General features: G+C 39.1%; 1 protein-coding gene across 5 annotated transcripts in view; it reads right to left on the bottom strand.

Annotated features, from left to right (window-relative positions):
• Window positions 1-17199, bottom strand: part of RBMS3 (RNA binding motif single stranded interacting protein 3) — a 443527-nt gene that overhangs the window by 321334 nt on the left and 104994 nt on the right. The window lies entirely within an intron of this gene.

The raw sequence follows: 17199 nt of genomic DNA, 5'->3' as shown, positions 1-17199 counted from the left end.
ATACACTCTATCTAGTTGGATAAACAGAACCTTTGAGGTTTGTGTGCATCTCCTCACTCTTGACAAGACGAATGTTAACACTCATTTGAATTTATATCCTCTCCCATAGATAGCATGGCACTGCACTGCAATTTGACAGATGAAGCATGGTGAAGAGGGCCTTTGGGCAGCTACAACTTGTTATATAAAGCAACTAGACCATAAAATAGGTATCTGTGTTTACCTTGCAGAGGTTAAGACTAAAAATGCAGACTTAATAGTAAGTATCACAAAATCCTGGTAAATGATCACAGAAGATACATTTATGAATGAGCATAAGACATCAGGAGAATAATTAAAATAACTTTATTTCTCAAATCACTGATACATCTTGGACTTCATTGAAAAGAACTTCCCTTAACTTCCCTTAAAATGCCCTTTTTTTTTTTTTTTTTTTTTTTTTTTTTTTTTTTTAAAGCATTATTGATACTCTGATATATTGGGCTTTCATTTGGAGGACTTTTCCATGAAACACAAGTTTTTACATCCACAAAGGACATATTACTAGTAAAGATTTAAGAAAATTATGGCTTCTAATGGCAAAGCAACACCCGTGGTAAATAACCAACATCAATTATAAACCATTGAAACGTATGGCAGACAAATGCTTATTTGGTTAATCTTTATTAACAGCAATATAAGTTTGGTGTTAGTGATTTCTACTTGCAATCCAGAACCCAGAATGTGGAAAACTTTGCTGCTATTCCCTTCTCTGCCTCAGAAGGAAATCCATGTCTCCCACTATACAGAAAAGAACCCAAGAACTCTAAGGTCAGCTAGAGCACTGTACCATATATTCAACTATACACTCTTCTTTGTCCTATGGGTCTTTTACCATACTGAGTAAACCAGTCAAAAGAAAAACAAAAAAAAGCCAGGAAAACAAAGAGGAAATGCTACCATAACTCAGAGTGTAAAATAGACCCTTGGGTTTCAGTCTTGAATCAAGAAAACACTTATTTACTTCATGAAGGGGAGTAGCACCGATGGGAAAGCCTGGGAATGGCCTAATTAAACATACTCTTTAATACCAGCAAAAAATCTGAGACAGTTCTCTGCTGAAGTTTCCATACTGCAAGTGACATATAGCCACTCAGCTTAAGATAAAGGGCACTGTCTCTGCATCACACATGAAAGCAGAGTAAGGAGAGATGGAAAATGAGACTTTCCATTTCACTGTTTCTCCTTTGCCTAAGAATACACAAAAGCATTTGTTTCCATTTGACTTGCATTTGAGGAGGAAAAGCATATTTTGCTTCATTTTGTTTCAGTCTGAAACCAGTCAGGAGGAGGAGGAAAAACTGACCTAAGGGTATTAACAATTTGTGTAATCTAAGTCAAGCCCCAATTCAGGTATCTTTTAGGAAGGAAAAAAGTCAAACAAGCCTTCCTTCCCTTCGCCTCTCTCCACCCCCTTTTTTTTTGTTGACTCTGTAGACCAGAAGGATTTTGGGCTCTGAAGACAGAAGGAATCTGTTCTTCACTGCACTATGATGGGTACATCAGCAGATAGGTGAGAATCTAGTTTGCCGTAGCTGGCCCCACTCCAACCAAATACATAATAGACTTAATGTTAACCATGAGATCACATGCTTTTCTAACCTCAGGTGTTCCTAGAATTGGGGCCTTTATATTCACTCATGTTCCACTTAATTTTATAATTCTTCATGGTAGCACCCAAAGTTGACCTTGGCCTCTAAAATATTAGAGCACATGTCTTCAGAAGGCAAAGAAAAATTCAGTTCAGTGATTTATGGCTTTTCAGTGGGTCAACCTACCCAGCAGGAAATTTGGCCCTTGCAGTGCATCTTCATTTATTTGATTTACTTAGATTTAATATCAAGTACATGAAAAACATGCAAAAAACATGCCTATCTTGTACAGTAATGCGCCTCTGACAGATATATGGGAAAAGAATCCAACAAAAATCAGTGGCTAACCCACAACAACCTCAAATAAAACACAACTCCTACCTAAACTTCCCCCAATAAAAACCAACACCCAGCCTCCATTTCAGTCCAGCCTCTCCTAATGAATTGATATGTTGTTCCATCCAAGTCACATGAGAGCTAGAAGTTTACATTTCTTGCCAGCAGAGACAGGCATTTGTGGTTCCACTGCTTTTATTACAGATTTCACAGAGTTATTTGCTGCATACTGCGATCCTGCAAACACTTTGTTACACTAGAGATTTTACTCACAGAATTCTGTTCCGGTCAGGAAATGCTTCTTCCCACATTCAAAGTTATGTGCACACCTTCAGGTTTGCAAAAACAGACATCAGAGTGGTAAGAGGCACCACAATAACAAACACTGTTATAGGCAATTAGCCATATGTCAGCGATTTAATCTACTGCTATAAACCCTGAGTGTTACCACAAGAAAGTAATTGGAATTAATTTGGACACTGTTTTACTAAATATTTCAAGTAATTATTCTACAGTAATCAGAACATCAGTTCTGATGAAGAATGTTAGTTTGTGTGCTGCATGAAATCAGGAAGGTATTTTGTTCCTACAAACACAGTCATATTTCTTTCTCTCATGTGTGAAGTGTGGTATTAAGCTATAGCTCATCTCCAAAGTTGTTTGGCTTTCTGCTTGTTTTACCTTTAATCATAATTCGATTCACCCAGAAGTTAAAAACAATGTATTCAATGGGAATGATCACAAAAATAAGGATAAAATACATCACAAGTGTTTAGCTCTTGTTCTCTTCTACATAAATGGAAATTATTACAAAATGCAACAGCCTGCACACCTGTCCTCTACAAATTACTGATATCATTAATGTAAAGAAATAAGAGGTATGGTCTCCTTTTTGTGAGAAAGTGTGAGCACTATTTTATTTTCTCTTGAGTACAGTTCATGGAAGTACTCTTTCAAAGATATTGAATCAAAAATTCTGGTCATAAAAGAATGACTGTAGAATTGAGTTCATCTCAATGCCATATTACCAATCCCTCAAAACAGTGGCTGTATCATTAATGATAACCTACTGTATCACGTTATCCAAGGAAATAGACATAATGAATCTAAGCTGGCTACCTCAAAAATGTGTCTATTGAGCATCTAAATTGAAATTGTTGTTCAAAAGGTTTCCAAGCACTCTTCCTGAAGTCTTATCTAAATGTACAGTAACCACTACCAAGATTGTTCAAGTGCTTTTAAAAAACATTGTAATTATTTATATTCAATTATGCTTTTATTTCTTTTTTATGTAATAATTTTCCTGGAAAACCAGGTGGTCAGATTTTGAAAGAGCCTCCATGTCAGAAGCAACTGCACAGACTAGGACTTCACCACATTAATGAAGAACCCATGCAGTGAAATAATGACTAGTTGTCTTTGCTGTTTCTCATAATATATAAGGACTGGCCAGAAAATTATAAAGTTTAAAATCTGCAGGTTCCAGAACAGAGAGTTTCATTGGGGAAATATTGCCACAGCCCATACTGATGCCCCAACAGAGACATCACTACAAAAAGCTATTGGACATCTTCTAGGAGGGAAAATCTGTCTGAAATTAAAAGGAAAGACACGTTTGTTCCCTTGAAGTCACATACCACCAAAACCTGTGAGAGAATACCAGAGCAGCATCATCACATGCTGTCCCTGTTTTAATATCAGGCACCTCCCCAGCTGCTGAAACAAATTCCTATCTGGCCCAGCCCAGCCACTCTTACATTCCAAGAAAACATTCAGCTGGGGGTGGAAATGCTTTCTTAGAAACATAACCAATTCTACTTCATCTTGTATATATCAGTGAAACTGCTGAAGTCATCTGACATACACTATTAAAATTACAAAGGTCACTTAAAAACTCTTCACTTACCAACAGCAGTAACTGAAACCATGTCAGACAAAAGGCAGAACTAAGGGAAGAGCTCTGCACAGAGAAACTGTTCAGTCCTAGCTATGTCAAAAATCATTCTTGAGAACCCCATCCCATTGCACCCCACGTTTTCAGACCACTCAGCAGACTCAGGAAAGATGTAAGCAATGCAAAATAAACCCTTAATGTATGTACATCAAAGCAGATCACTTTAAGAGCTTTCAGGCAGGCGGTCGATCGGCACTTACACTGCAGACAAAGCTCAACGTGCTCATTTCCAGGAAGTTATTTGATAACTGCTGTTAAAATGGAGAGAGTTCCTGAAGGAAACCATTCAGCTGTGAGTGATACCCCTTGTAAGATGCATGAACCTTAACCACAGCCAGCCCCAAACAGAGGAGAATTTGCTGTCTCAAAGCACACAAAGCATTTGAGCCATTTCTCCTCCTGCCTGTGGGAAGCTAGGGTGTAGGGAAGGTAAGTGACAGCTAGGGTTAGGAGACATGTGAGATTCAGCTAAGGACTAGCTCAAGGCAGAGGATCCAGGTGCCACCCACTCCACTGCTGGCAGACAAAATGCCAAGAGAGGAAGCTGGCTGAGTGACAGCTTTGACCAGGAGTTGCTGCATCAAAAAATGGATTTCCTAGGAGGCCAGGCTGGTGACCACTCAAACTTTTCAGCTTTTCCATGTCGTTATGGGAAACAAAACCTCTGGGATAGGCACAGCATATTCCATCCTTCAAGCCAACCTTGAGGCTGGCCATAGCTAGTCCTGTAACACAAGATGCCGGTAGGACCAGACAGGATAAATCTCTCACCACTCACCCAACTCTGTACTGTGTGTGCTGCCATCCTCCTCAGCAAGGCACTGGGTGCACAGGCATGTACAGAACACAGCTTTACCCAATTCCAGCCACTGTCTGTATGCTACAAAAAAAAGTGAAGCTTGGAATTGAAACTCAAGTTACCAGTGTACAGAACTCTTCTTTGCTTAGTAAAAACCAGTGGAGTTATCAAGTAATTTCTGAGTTCAGAGCTTAATAATTATAGCCCCAGCATTTGAGTTCACTCAAGGCCTCAAGCATTGCTCCAAGCACAATCCACCCAACTGAAAACTGTCTGCGTTTCTGGGCATTTAGGTAATGTATGCTTTTATCTTGGGAACTTTTGTACTGGGATGAATTTGACCAGCAGTAATTGGATTTAGATAAGCAACTCTGAGGCTCTTTCATTCTTGTGAATTAATATCTAAATAGCATAACCAGGTTTATTTTGTTTAAAGCAGACTCTATTAGGCAAATCATGGGTTTTGGGAGAAAATAAAGCCCACATTATGAAGACCTAAATTACGGAAAGAACTGCTGTTGAATTTCTTGGAGAGACATTCTTCCTATAGTACACTGTAACATGAACTTACAACATGCAAATACACACAAAGGGGAAATTCACTCCAAAAAACTTTTTTTAATATTTGCATTGCAATTTCTGGGCATTTCATCTACTGAATGGCATTTAAAATACTTACATTTTTTTTTTCCCAAAATACAAGACATTCTGTCCCTTAACAAAGACTGAGTTGCTTTGTTGCCCTTTCTCTGCATATTATTTTTAATTTAAAAAAAAAAAAACAAACCCAACTGAAAATTTGAGAAAAATTCTTATCTTCACACAAAAATACCACAACAAAATACATGCCACTCAGAGCACCTCACACAGAGCAGTGCATGGCTTGGGGAGCAAACAGAAGGAGCTACTTGCAGGGAACTGATGGTGTACTGGACTGACAAGACCATGCTTCTGTAAGACTTTAACATTTGGATGCTCTGTCTTCTCTAATTGCTTTGGTCTTGCTGTCATGTTTACAAAAATCATTCCTCACTCAGTAAAATACAAGCTTTTCACACTGTCTCTCACAGTATCCTGCTGGACAAAATGTCCAGCACACATCTGGATAAACACATCTTGCAATGGGTGAGCAACTGGCTCATGGGGTGGGCACTAAGGGTTTCAGTGAATGAGAGGACATATGGCTGGGCACAGTCACTAGTGGGGTTCTACAGGGCTCCATCCTCAGCCCAGTGCTCAAAATCTTCATAAATGGCTTGGACACAGGACTGGAAGGCATACTAAGTTTGCAGAGAATACAAAAGTGGGAGGAGCTGTCGTGTCTCTCAAGGGCAGAGAGACCTCAACAAATCACAGGACTGTGCAATCACCAACAGTATGAAGTCTAATAAGGGAAAGTGACCGATTCTGTGCTTGGGACAGGGCAACCCTGGATGTATGGACAGACTGAGGAATGACAGACTGGGGAGAGCAGCGCTGCACAAAGGGACCTGGGGGTCCTGGTGGGTGGTGAGTTGAGTGAGAGTCAGCAGTGCCCTGGCAGCCAGGAGGGCCAGCCCTGTCCTGGCACAGCATCACCAGCCGGGCAAGGGAGGGGATTGTCCTGCTCTGCTCTGCACTGGGGCGGCCTCACCTCATGTGCTGGGTCAGTTTTGGGTGCCACAATCTAAGAAAAGTATGAAGCTAACAGACAGTATCCAAGGAGGGCTGTGAAGATGGTGAGGTGTCCGTGTGAGGGGAAGGGAAGCCATGTGAGGAGCAGCTGAGGTCTCTTGGTCTCTTCAGCCTGGAGGAGACTGATGGGAGACCTCACTGCAGCCTGCAACTTCCTCGTGAGGAAGAGGGGCACGCACTGATCTCTTCCCTGTGGTGACCAGGGGCAGGACCCAAGGGAATGGCCTGAAGTTGTGTAAGGGGCGGTTTATGTAAAGGTTCGTCACCCAGAGAGTGACTTTGATGATCCTAGTGGGTCTCTCCCAGTTCTGCACAGAGTATTCTGTGAAGTTAGTAAGGAATCTAGATGAATAACTTGTCCAAGAGTTTCAGAAATATTACAAAAAAAGGGAGAGGGGCCTCTTAAATCTTTTGTTTGTACATCTAAACCAGCCCTGGACTTTCAGAAGGCATCCTGAGTCATTAGCACCAATTCTGAAAGGGCAGCTCAGCAATTTTGAAACTGAGACCTTCTATTTCTGATCCTAACAGCACAATTAGAAACCTCATTTTAAACAGACAATAATGAACATTATAGCATGTGGGAAGAGTGAATTTTCAAGAGAATGCAAGCTGATGAATCGCTAAAACAGCATATGCATATGCAATAGTACCTTCTGGTACAGATATTTACTACTAAGGGTATAGTGAATTCACTCACACACAGGCCAATTAGTCACCATTGTCCCACATCCACTGAAAACATATTTTTCAGAACTAGGAGAGAGAAAAAGCTGTGAAATCCATAAAATAACTACATTATGTAACATGTCTATATTATTGTCTATATTTAGACAAATAAAATCCAAGATCTTACCATTCTACTGAAGAACAGTTCCATGTTAGGAAGAAAGAACCTAAAAAGCTATTTCACATTATGGATCATGCCATTTACAGATCATATTCAGAAATCCTACTTTTCAGAAGATGCAAGCACCATTTATGTCAAATCACAGGGCTCTAATACAGCCCTGGAAGGCTGTGTTAGGTCCTTTGGTGCTCTTTATTGAAGAATAGGGAAAACTTAGTAGTTTTAGTGAAGTTTGCGTCTTGTAAAATTTCAACCACATCAGAAAGATAATCCTGTAAATAAACAAGCATGTAAAGAAACACCTAAAACTAAAAAATTCCTTTGGTGTTAAAATTCTAGCTTTCCTTTGCAAAGGAAAATCTACTGCTATTAAAGCCCAGGAATGTGTCTCGCCTTCACCCTCACTAAATTGAAAGACTTGTCGCACATTAAATTTAGAAATGTATTTACAAGACAACATGTATTTACCAAGAAAGAGAAGGTCATACTTCATATTCAAACTAATCTGCATTTATATATCTATAGATGAACCTTCACCTCTGGAAAAACAATTTCATATGAGAGTGTACAGCCTTGAAGGCTTATTGCAATTGTTTTAAGTATTTGGGAAATTAAACCAGGTAAAACAGAAGTTAAAGTAAATGAAATTTACAGACATAACATTTGCTGAAATAGTAAGACCTTGAATTTTCAGACCTGCAAAATGTATATAATTTTAGTAGCTCACAGGTAACTTTTCCTGCAACCTTGCCCCTTTCTTAGCCAAAATCAGAATAAGATTTTTTTTTCAGCATGTAAATGAAACTAAGTGGTTTAATCTAACACTTTCAGATGTATTCAAAAACATCAAAGATAGTTTTTTCATTGCCTTCAGTAGGTTCAACCTCAAATCCTATTGACAAAATTTGTAATAAGGCTACCACAACACCCTTGTCACCCAGGACAGAAAAAAAGGCCACTTACAAAAGTAGCACTCCCCACAACAGCCTGAAATTTTACAGTTTTTCCCCTGCTTGTTGCAAGTAAGACACTTGGCTATTAGCTGCAGTTTTTATTCTAAATGCTGTTTATTCTTAATTAGTGCCATGTATTATATTCATATTAAATCTGTATATTTAAATATTGAAGCTATTTAAGACTATTTAAAAATTAATTACATTATTGTATATCATATTAAAATTATTACATTTATGGTTTTGCTTTGACAGAAAACTATGTTTTTCCCTCACAGTTCTGCCATGACAAATAACCAGTGTTAATAATTAATTAGCAAAATATTCTACAGTTGCTAAATTAAGTATGGAAAACTAAATTCATGCACAAATTAATAACTATGATTTCATGCAGTACAGTTCAGTTCTTTTTCTGGGCCATCATTAAATCTTCAATTACTAATTATTCCACATTCTCAAGAATTCAGATGTCTTAAAAAATAAAATGCAACTTTTGTTTGCAGACACTTAGCAGTGCCTCTGCATTTTCTGTATGATAGAAGGCACTATTGGGAAGACAGTTTAGGGATCTGAAACCCTTCACAGAATGAGATGTGGTTTGCTATAGCCTGTCACAAATTATAATGCCAGGCATACCCTAATTTTCAAAAGGCAGTGGATTTATTAGAAGTCCAAATCTTTTCTAGGATAAAGACAAAGCATTGAAAATAAAAAAATGAAGCAGTTCTTCAAACTTGAAGAATTTCTTCTATCCAACAATTCAATTATTTTAGATATTGTGGGAATAACCCCACTCCTCCCTAACACATCATTCCAAAGTGTAGAATTTATTTGCTTTGTATGTTCTAGCATGCTGTGCTGTCTTGAATCCGATCTCTCATTCACAGTCTTGCTTACTTACGGAAGATTCATTGTTAAATTACAGTTGGTATGAACCAGCATGCCAGCATACCATGATATTAATCTCTGAAGTGTTCAATCATTTAACAATAGCCTCATTATTCAAGGGAACTCTGAGAATTCAGCTTGCGAAGATTTTCTGACATTTCACTAAAACAATTTACTCTTAAAAGAATTAAATGACTGCAATATATTATTTTTATATATATATATATATATATATATATATATATATATATATATATATATGCATATATACATGCCTCAATCAGATGGTTCCTCTCTAATAATAGACAAGAAAAAGAAGAGGAATTGAAAAGAAAAGGAATTGCAGATAAAAGCAAGAACTCCAGTTACCACCAGGGACCGTGAACTCAAACTGATAATTTAAAGCTAAAGCATTTTATAGGGTTCACACAGAGGCCACTTGAGTCGAATGTGTGAGTGAGACTTCTTGAGTTCACACAGCTCCCATTTCATTATTTACAAGTTAGAAAAATCCAGGTACTTGGGTTGTCTTTAGAAACAATCTAGTTTTGAGAGGAACTTTTTCTTCAGTATTTTACATTGCAAAATACATCCTTCAGGAACTACATCATAGAAAATATTATTTTTCTTCAATATGTTTAGTTTAATCCTTTTATTTCCAGCACTGGAATGTCACAGTTATATTCACTTTCCAAAGGCTGAACTTTGAAAAAAGTGAAATAGAGGCACATATTTTTTCTGCCTGAAATTTTCAAGAAGAAACAACATGAGCTTGGATTTGGATTTTTACAATTATGCGGGCAAAAGTTCACACTGCTCACCCAGAACTGGGACAGAATACCTCTGGGTTTGAGTTCCTTTGAATTTTAATTCCATCTAGTATATTTATAAAAGCAAATATTTTTTAGTCCATTTATTTGTACAGCTCTAACATAATGACAGGCTCGGGAGAGTGCGTGAAAGCAGATTCGATAAGCTATTTGTTCGTGATACTTTTGAATACTCATGCACATGTACAATTTCAGGCATGTTGAACTTAAACAGGATGGACAGCATTTCTCAAGGTTAAATTATGTTTGTAGGCTCATAAATTAATGTGCTTGTTTGGTGTGGAAAGTCCTCCCTACAGCCTTGACACAGCAAACAGATGTACACGGGACACACAAGAGCATGTTCCCAGTCAGCCAGGGCTTTGCTTTCCTCAGTGCAAGGCCTGTAACCACCACAGTAATTAGTTTGAAGAAGATAAATCTGTTCTGGCTGGTAACTCACCACAACTCCCAGGTATTCACCAAAACCTTCTCTTGAGTGATAGCTATGGCAACAATTAAATTCAAATTAGGCAAAGCTGCCCCACACACAATATAGATACACAATTTATGAATCATGTAATCATAATTTTTATGTTTTCAAATCCACTAAAAACTTGCAAGTGCATGCAGCATTAAATGAAATCACCTGATACAAAAACACATTTATGGGTTTAAAAAGATAATTGGTTTAGAGTCTTTGTCTAAAGACTCTACACCTACACTAGACACTTTGTCTAGTGTATAAATAATTATTCACTCTTTATTATCCAAAGACAGATGGACATATTTGAACATATTAGCCTCACTATGTCAGGTGGATAAATATCTTTGAAGGGGGAAAGCTTATTGAAAACGTCACTTTGGATCAGACTCTTGCTTTCCAGAGATGTGGTACCCTTCTGCTGGCTCCAAGGGCTGCCCTAATTTACACTGATGGAGCAATTGTCCCATGTCTTGAAGTGCTGAAGATCTACTTTGAGAAAACATCAAGGGTCAGGTTGTGCAGCATAACTAGCACATCCTGTAGCTCTCTGCTCATCAATCAATGCTTCTGAGCCTAAGAAAAACAAAATTTTACTTAACCAAAATCTTGTGCCAGCTGCCCCACTGGACACCTTGGCCATGAGTCTTCTCTAGAAGAAAAGCCAACACTGCCAATTGCTGGGCTCTGCTGTGGTTCAGTTTGTGCCCAAAACCAGCCAACAGGGACCAGGAAGGGATGAGACAAGCCATGTGATTCACTAAAGAAATAAACTCTCTCTATCCATAGAGTCTTCTGTCCTTAAAAGGACACAAGGTTGGTCCTGCTAGGCAGAACCCTAGAAGGAAAGCAATAAAGAGATGCATTGTAGTCCATCCTTTCTGAAATATCCATGGGCAGATCTACAGAAAGGCACAAGAATTTAAATACGTTATGTTTCTGCTGAAAAATTTTACCCCAGGAACATAAGACTCACTGAAAAAACACAGTGAGCCCATTTTGAAATCTGACCAGTAATGCTGAATTTGGAAGCAATTTAGCTTAAATTGCTTGGGAGTCCTCAAGAAAAGACTTTTGTATATTACTGGCTTCAGGCATCTTCAAATAAACTGATTAAATAAGATACAATCCTCAAACCATATAAAGATACACATGGAAAATCTGAGACCTCATTCTGAGTATTGGGCATATTTTGAGAGAGAGAGAGAGAGAGAACTGTGATTCATTGGGATAAACTCACATCTTCTTGAAACTGGTCAAAGAGCATAGCACTGTCAATTGCTCTTTAATGCACAAGGTTATGAAGTTAATTCTGATATTAAAAAATTACAAATGAATACGAGGCATCATTTTCTTTTGCTTATATATTTCAAGCCCCTGTTATAGACTCAGGCTGTACTTTCATGCTTCTCTTTAGAACTATGAGGGAAAGAAACCTACATTTTTATAAGAATTGAAAGCTGAGTTCTCTACCTTATCGCATGCCTAAGGAACTAAGGGTTTAAGAAACAAATACTGTGAACCTAGCAATAAAATTTGAGGCATGGCAACACCAAGGGCTACATCTTCATCAAATATTAGTGAACAGCTCAGCTAGGGTAAGAACACGGCTTGACAGTTGCATGGTTCGGGTCCCAGAAAATCCCAAGGAAAAAAAAAATTATAGCAAGGAACAAATCCAGCCTGTGGTCTATTCCCCACTTCATAAAAAGAGCTGGATTTAAAGATAGATCAAAACTGCAGTGCTGACACCCCTCACTTACTGCTATCACACACATAAATAACAAGTATATCCTATACATATAAATTATATTCCAGCATATCTATTCTGCCAAATATAATCTCCCAAATATGCTGGGTTTAAAGATGAGTAACACAAAATTTACAATGATCACCTATAGCAATAAGCTGCCTGCTCCTTGAACATCCCATCAGAAGCAGTGAAAGCACAAAACCTATGTAAAAAGGTCACAATCATTCTTTATGGAGTCAAACATACATCCTACAAGAAACAGGCAAATATTTACAACTCTGAATGACTGAATTAATATCCTGGACAGTCTTGAATGCACCCAATGGCCAGCTTTCATCAACCTAGCACTTGCAGTATTAGACCATGTATTTATGCATTCCTGAAACGTCTTATTTATCAACAGCATTTGCACTCTTTCCTCTCACTTACTCAGACCTTGGGAGTTTCTGACCCTTTCCTTTTCTGCTGTTCAAGAAAGGAAGTTCTCAAAAGACCAATATCTTGAATAAGAAGCCAAGGCAAAAGAAAAGGTCTGCTCTAGCTACTCATTTCCCATACGCCTTTGCCCTCCACTTTACTTGGTCTTGTTCCAGAGACCACAGAGATCAAGAGAAAAACCTGTGGATTTGCCCTGTTTTGCAATTTCTGAGAGCAATTAAATGTTACTCTACATGCAACATTCCATTTTGTAAGACAATTTCCTATGTCCAGGCTTCAGTTTCTTTGTGATTCCCACATTCTCAGGACAACAGTTTCTTTGTTCAAGTTTCCATGTTTATGGTATGTTATCTTATCTCTGGTTTAGCCTTTAATATTGAGCAGAGTCAGAAAAGAATCATCCTCTTGTTTGAGATGCAAAGGTTTATATCTGCTTACATTTTTAAGATACACAAACATACTTTTAAAAGTCTATGAAAATATACTCTTATTAATGCTGTTATCTGAATGATGATATTTAACCCCAGTTGCAGCTTAGTTCCCTTATCTCCCCTGTGAAATAGCTTTTTTTTCTCTAATGTTAGTCTCATATCAGAGTCTGAAAAAACTTTCTCCAGCTCTGCAAAGGGAACAGCAAGGTTGGATTAGAAGGAAATTCACAGAAGTGAGAGTGAAGCAAACTATTACAGTGTGTGTGTGTGGGGGGGGGGGGGGGGGGGGAAGAATTTTCATAGCCTTGAGGCCACCCAAAGTTGAGAGAGACACTCAATGTTGCAGTAAAACTGGTTCAGAGAAGAGACACAAAAGCATAAGAGTGGTGAATGGCAGAAAAATTCAGGCCCTAGTCTGAATTCCCAAACTGCACCTGCACATGGTAAGGAACACAAGGACCTGTCCACACCACAACCATGCCAATTTTGCAGGAGAACATGGCTGTGTTCTCAGCTGGCTTTGACCTGGTCCCAGGTTTCACTGCATGGCTCTAAAATCCAGAAGTATCTTCAACAGAGGCTCCTTCAGGAACTGCATGCTGTCAATGTGAAATGCACACTACTGACTCAGTTCTGCATGCTTTTCCCCATCTAAAAGAAAGCACTTAAAAAGAGAAAAAAGAAACATGATTTGTTTAAACCCCAGGAAGGGTTCTCACCAACCTCCCTGTGTCCCCCATCCCCAATCTTCTCCCAAAGGCTGATTTCTCGCCCACCTCTAAGATTAGTATGTTCAAGACCTGCTCAGTTTTGACAGGGGAAGAAAAAAAGCCACCTTGAACAGAAAGCCTTTTGAGTCTTCCCTTACTTTTGAAGCCTTTGTATTTTTTAATCCCTGCTCTGCCAATTTTGTCTCCCTTTCCCCTCCTCCCCTTCAGTGGAAATTTTCTACTCTTTACAAGCCAGTCTCTCTGCAGAAAATTGATTTCCCCTAGGATACAGCCATCCTACTGTTCTATGCATGGTCATTAATGACCATCCTGTTCACCACTGAGACAGACAGACACGGTGGCACTCCTCCCCTGCTCCTTAGCACAGAAAGCACATGGGGGAAAAATTGTAACAGCCTCAGAGCTCAACCATACCAAGAGTTCATCATCCCCAGAAAACACCATACAAAATCCCCAAATGAGCTATTACAAGAATAAAATGATTCTTGCTGGTTTCTGTCACTCTTTACTTCCACTGAATTAGATTGAATTTTTTTTTAATCTCTCCCAGGTAACAGCCATTATGTAGTTTCCTCTCTCCCAGAGAAGGTAGTTCCCTTCTTCCTCCACATGGGAACAAACACTAATCAGATGTTATTTGGACTCATACAGGTTTTTACTTGGGGACTGGCATCAGGCTATCCAGGGGCAGAATGCATTTCAGCACAGATTGTACAACCTGCCTGAAGATGTAAGAAAATGCCTGGGTGCTGCACTTCTTGCCACTTCAGCTGCTTTGCAAGTAGTGTACCTGCTGGTTTACATGTAAGGTAGAGATTGCCATCTTACCTCTGACTGCAGCAACATCCCATAATTGGAGTGACAGACAATTCTCCCCTTAACTCTTGGTGTCTGTGATGCCAATGGGTAACACAAAATGACTGTATTCACAAAACTGCTTAAGCCTTCTCTATAAACATCTTGTGGATGGACTCTAAATTGACTCCCTATCTCCTCCTTGACCATGAGGTTCTTGCAAGAACTTCCCTTTGTGCCTGCTGCTACAGGGAGGTACAGTGGAGAACTCAAAGTCACAAGCTACATTACTAGTTTCAGCAGAACCAAAAATAAGGAAAAATATTCATAAAGCCTAAAGATGAATGTTCTGTTGAGGGTTCTGTTTAGTATTCAGCTTGGTTCTAGTGAACATACATTAAATAAACAGGAACAATGTCTTTATATCAAAAGGCAAATTTTAAACAAAAGAAAACCTTTTTAGTGACTGTGATCAGAAAAAAAACCCCGCTCTAAAAATTAGTTCTGAAACTGGAATAGGGACTTAGCTATTGAACTGCAACTTGATCTGAAAAATGTCAACACAGTGAATGCCTGATGCAGCACCTCAGAAAAGCTGGGGTGGGGAACTGCCCAAACCAAGACATTATTTAAATCTCACATTGTCCAGCTGCATATTGTATTGTGCCATGATTTCTTTATGTAACTCTCAATAATGGTGGCTGATATTAACCAAGGAAATCCTCTGCACACAAACAGGACAATTCACCCCACTGTAGGTCCCATAAAATCACACGCTCTGTGGAAATTTCCAAATACCTCGACACAATATGGGTGAGTTAAAGTTTCAAGCCTGAACACCATAATTTCCTGTCTTTTGCTGGTCTACGCAGCCCTTTAATGCTACATTAATATAATTTCTGTGGGTGTGATTGAATTACCTGCCACTCCTGATGCCAGCATTAGTGGATTTCTGTGTAACAGGAGAGCACACTTTACTGCTCATACTGTTACTAAATACCATTAAGCAGAGCAGCTGCAACCCTCCTGAGAGCAGGACTGGAGGGCTACCTCGTTAGGAGGGGACAAGCACTTTACTGCTGGCACACAGCCAGAATCCCAGGAGCCCTCAGCACATCCACTTTGCCCTGATGTCCCCACCAGGCAGCCTGCCATAGCATATCCCTCAGCCAAAAAAGGTCCCCAGGCCTGTAAGTCTGCTGAGATGCTGAAATCTCTCCCACAGACTCAACACCCCGAGTCCTACACGATGCTGCCGTGACTTGGCAGCTTGAAAAGATAGAGACGTATTTCCTTGGCGACCTTTTGGCTCCAGGTGCAACAGAGGGCTGCTAAACTGTCCACTGAGAGCACGCCTCACACACTGGTGACAGCTACTAACTGGTGGCACCATGCTTTAAAAATCCCTTTCCCAAGTCTTTGAGGAGAGATTAAAATGCCATACATACATGAATGATAAAAGCTCCATGGCAGTCTCCAAAGGGAGATTCAACATGAGCTTCTCATCAATACCCTTGCACTGCTAACCAGCACCTACTAAGCAAATATGAGCCTGACTACTCTGCAGACACATCCCTCTTTTGAGGAGGATTACATTAGAAAAGAGGAGATGAGAGCAATGGAAAACATAATGAAGGAGAATGAGGAGTTTACACATAATTGGCTCACTACACACTGACAGACAAAACCATCCAAGCAATTGCAATGAGCTGTAGTTACACCTCCTGCCTCTCTAATCCACCTCTTCCTCACCAAAAAACTCCTCTATGCTGCTATGCAGCTATACTAGACTAGAAGCAGTGGGAGATTCAGCTGCTACCAATGAACTAACCACAGCCCCATGTCCTCAATGGACTATGGGAACAGCATGGCAAGGACACAGGAGGGACAAGAAATGTGGTCCTGTAATTGAGAGAAATTCTTGTTTCTCTGTACCTAAGTTCAGTAAGAACCAACAAACAAACACAGGAATCTAGTAAGAATTACCACTTGCAAATCCCATATTATAAAAGAGAGAGTTTTTTCTTACCACTCCATGAAAATAAGAGATGGACTACAATTTCGGAAAGTGCTGATAGCATTTACAAGCTGCATCACTACAACGTGCCTCCCATGTCTATAAGACCTGCTAACAGCTATGTCTGTAGTCCAATTCTTATGTTAGGCAATGACCAAAATCAGGGCATGAGTATAGTGCCCTGCTTTCATTTAAAATTCACCAAAGACTTGGTCATTTTCCATTTTTTCCACCATAGGCATAATTTTTCCTTTCCGTCTAGAAGCAATTGCCTTGACTTCATTTTATTCTGAGTCAAGAGATTGTGCTATATGAATCCTTCAGGTCCTTGAACTGGCTGTATGTTCATATATGTGATAGGGATTCATTTGTTATAAGGCATATCATTTGTTCCTCATATACTAAATAAACTTTATATTGAAATATAATATTTGTGCTAAATTATTATAATTTTTAAAAATTCCTAGCCATAGTCCATTTAATTGGCAATTCTTGATTTGTTGTTGATTTAAGTAAAGCAGAGGAGACCCAATACATTAAAGATGAGTAGAGAAATTGTTAGGTATGGCTTAGATCCAAATTCCTTATTTTTAAAAGTAAAGCTTCAAGGGTGCTGCTGTTTTCTCATTCTATGGAGCTTTGTGGCTGACAGCCGA

Source organism: Onychostruthus taczanowskii, unplaced genomic scaffold (genome assembly GCF_017590055.1).
Source record: "Onychostruthus taczanowskii isolate IOZ18803 unplaced genomic scaffold, ASM1759005v1 scaffold28, whole genome shotgun sequence".
NCBI lineage: Eukaryota > Metazoa > Chordata > Aves > Passeriformes > Passeridae > Onychostruthus > Onychostruthus taczanowskii.
Note: the sequence above shows the minus strand (reverse complement) of the source record. Positions and strands in the feature narration are given on the sequence as shown.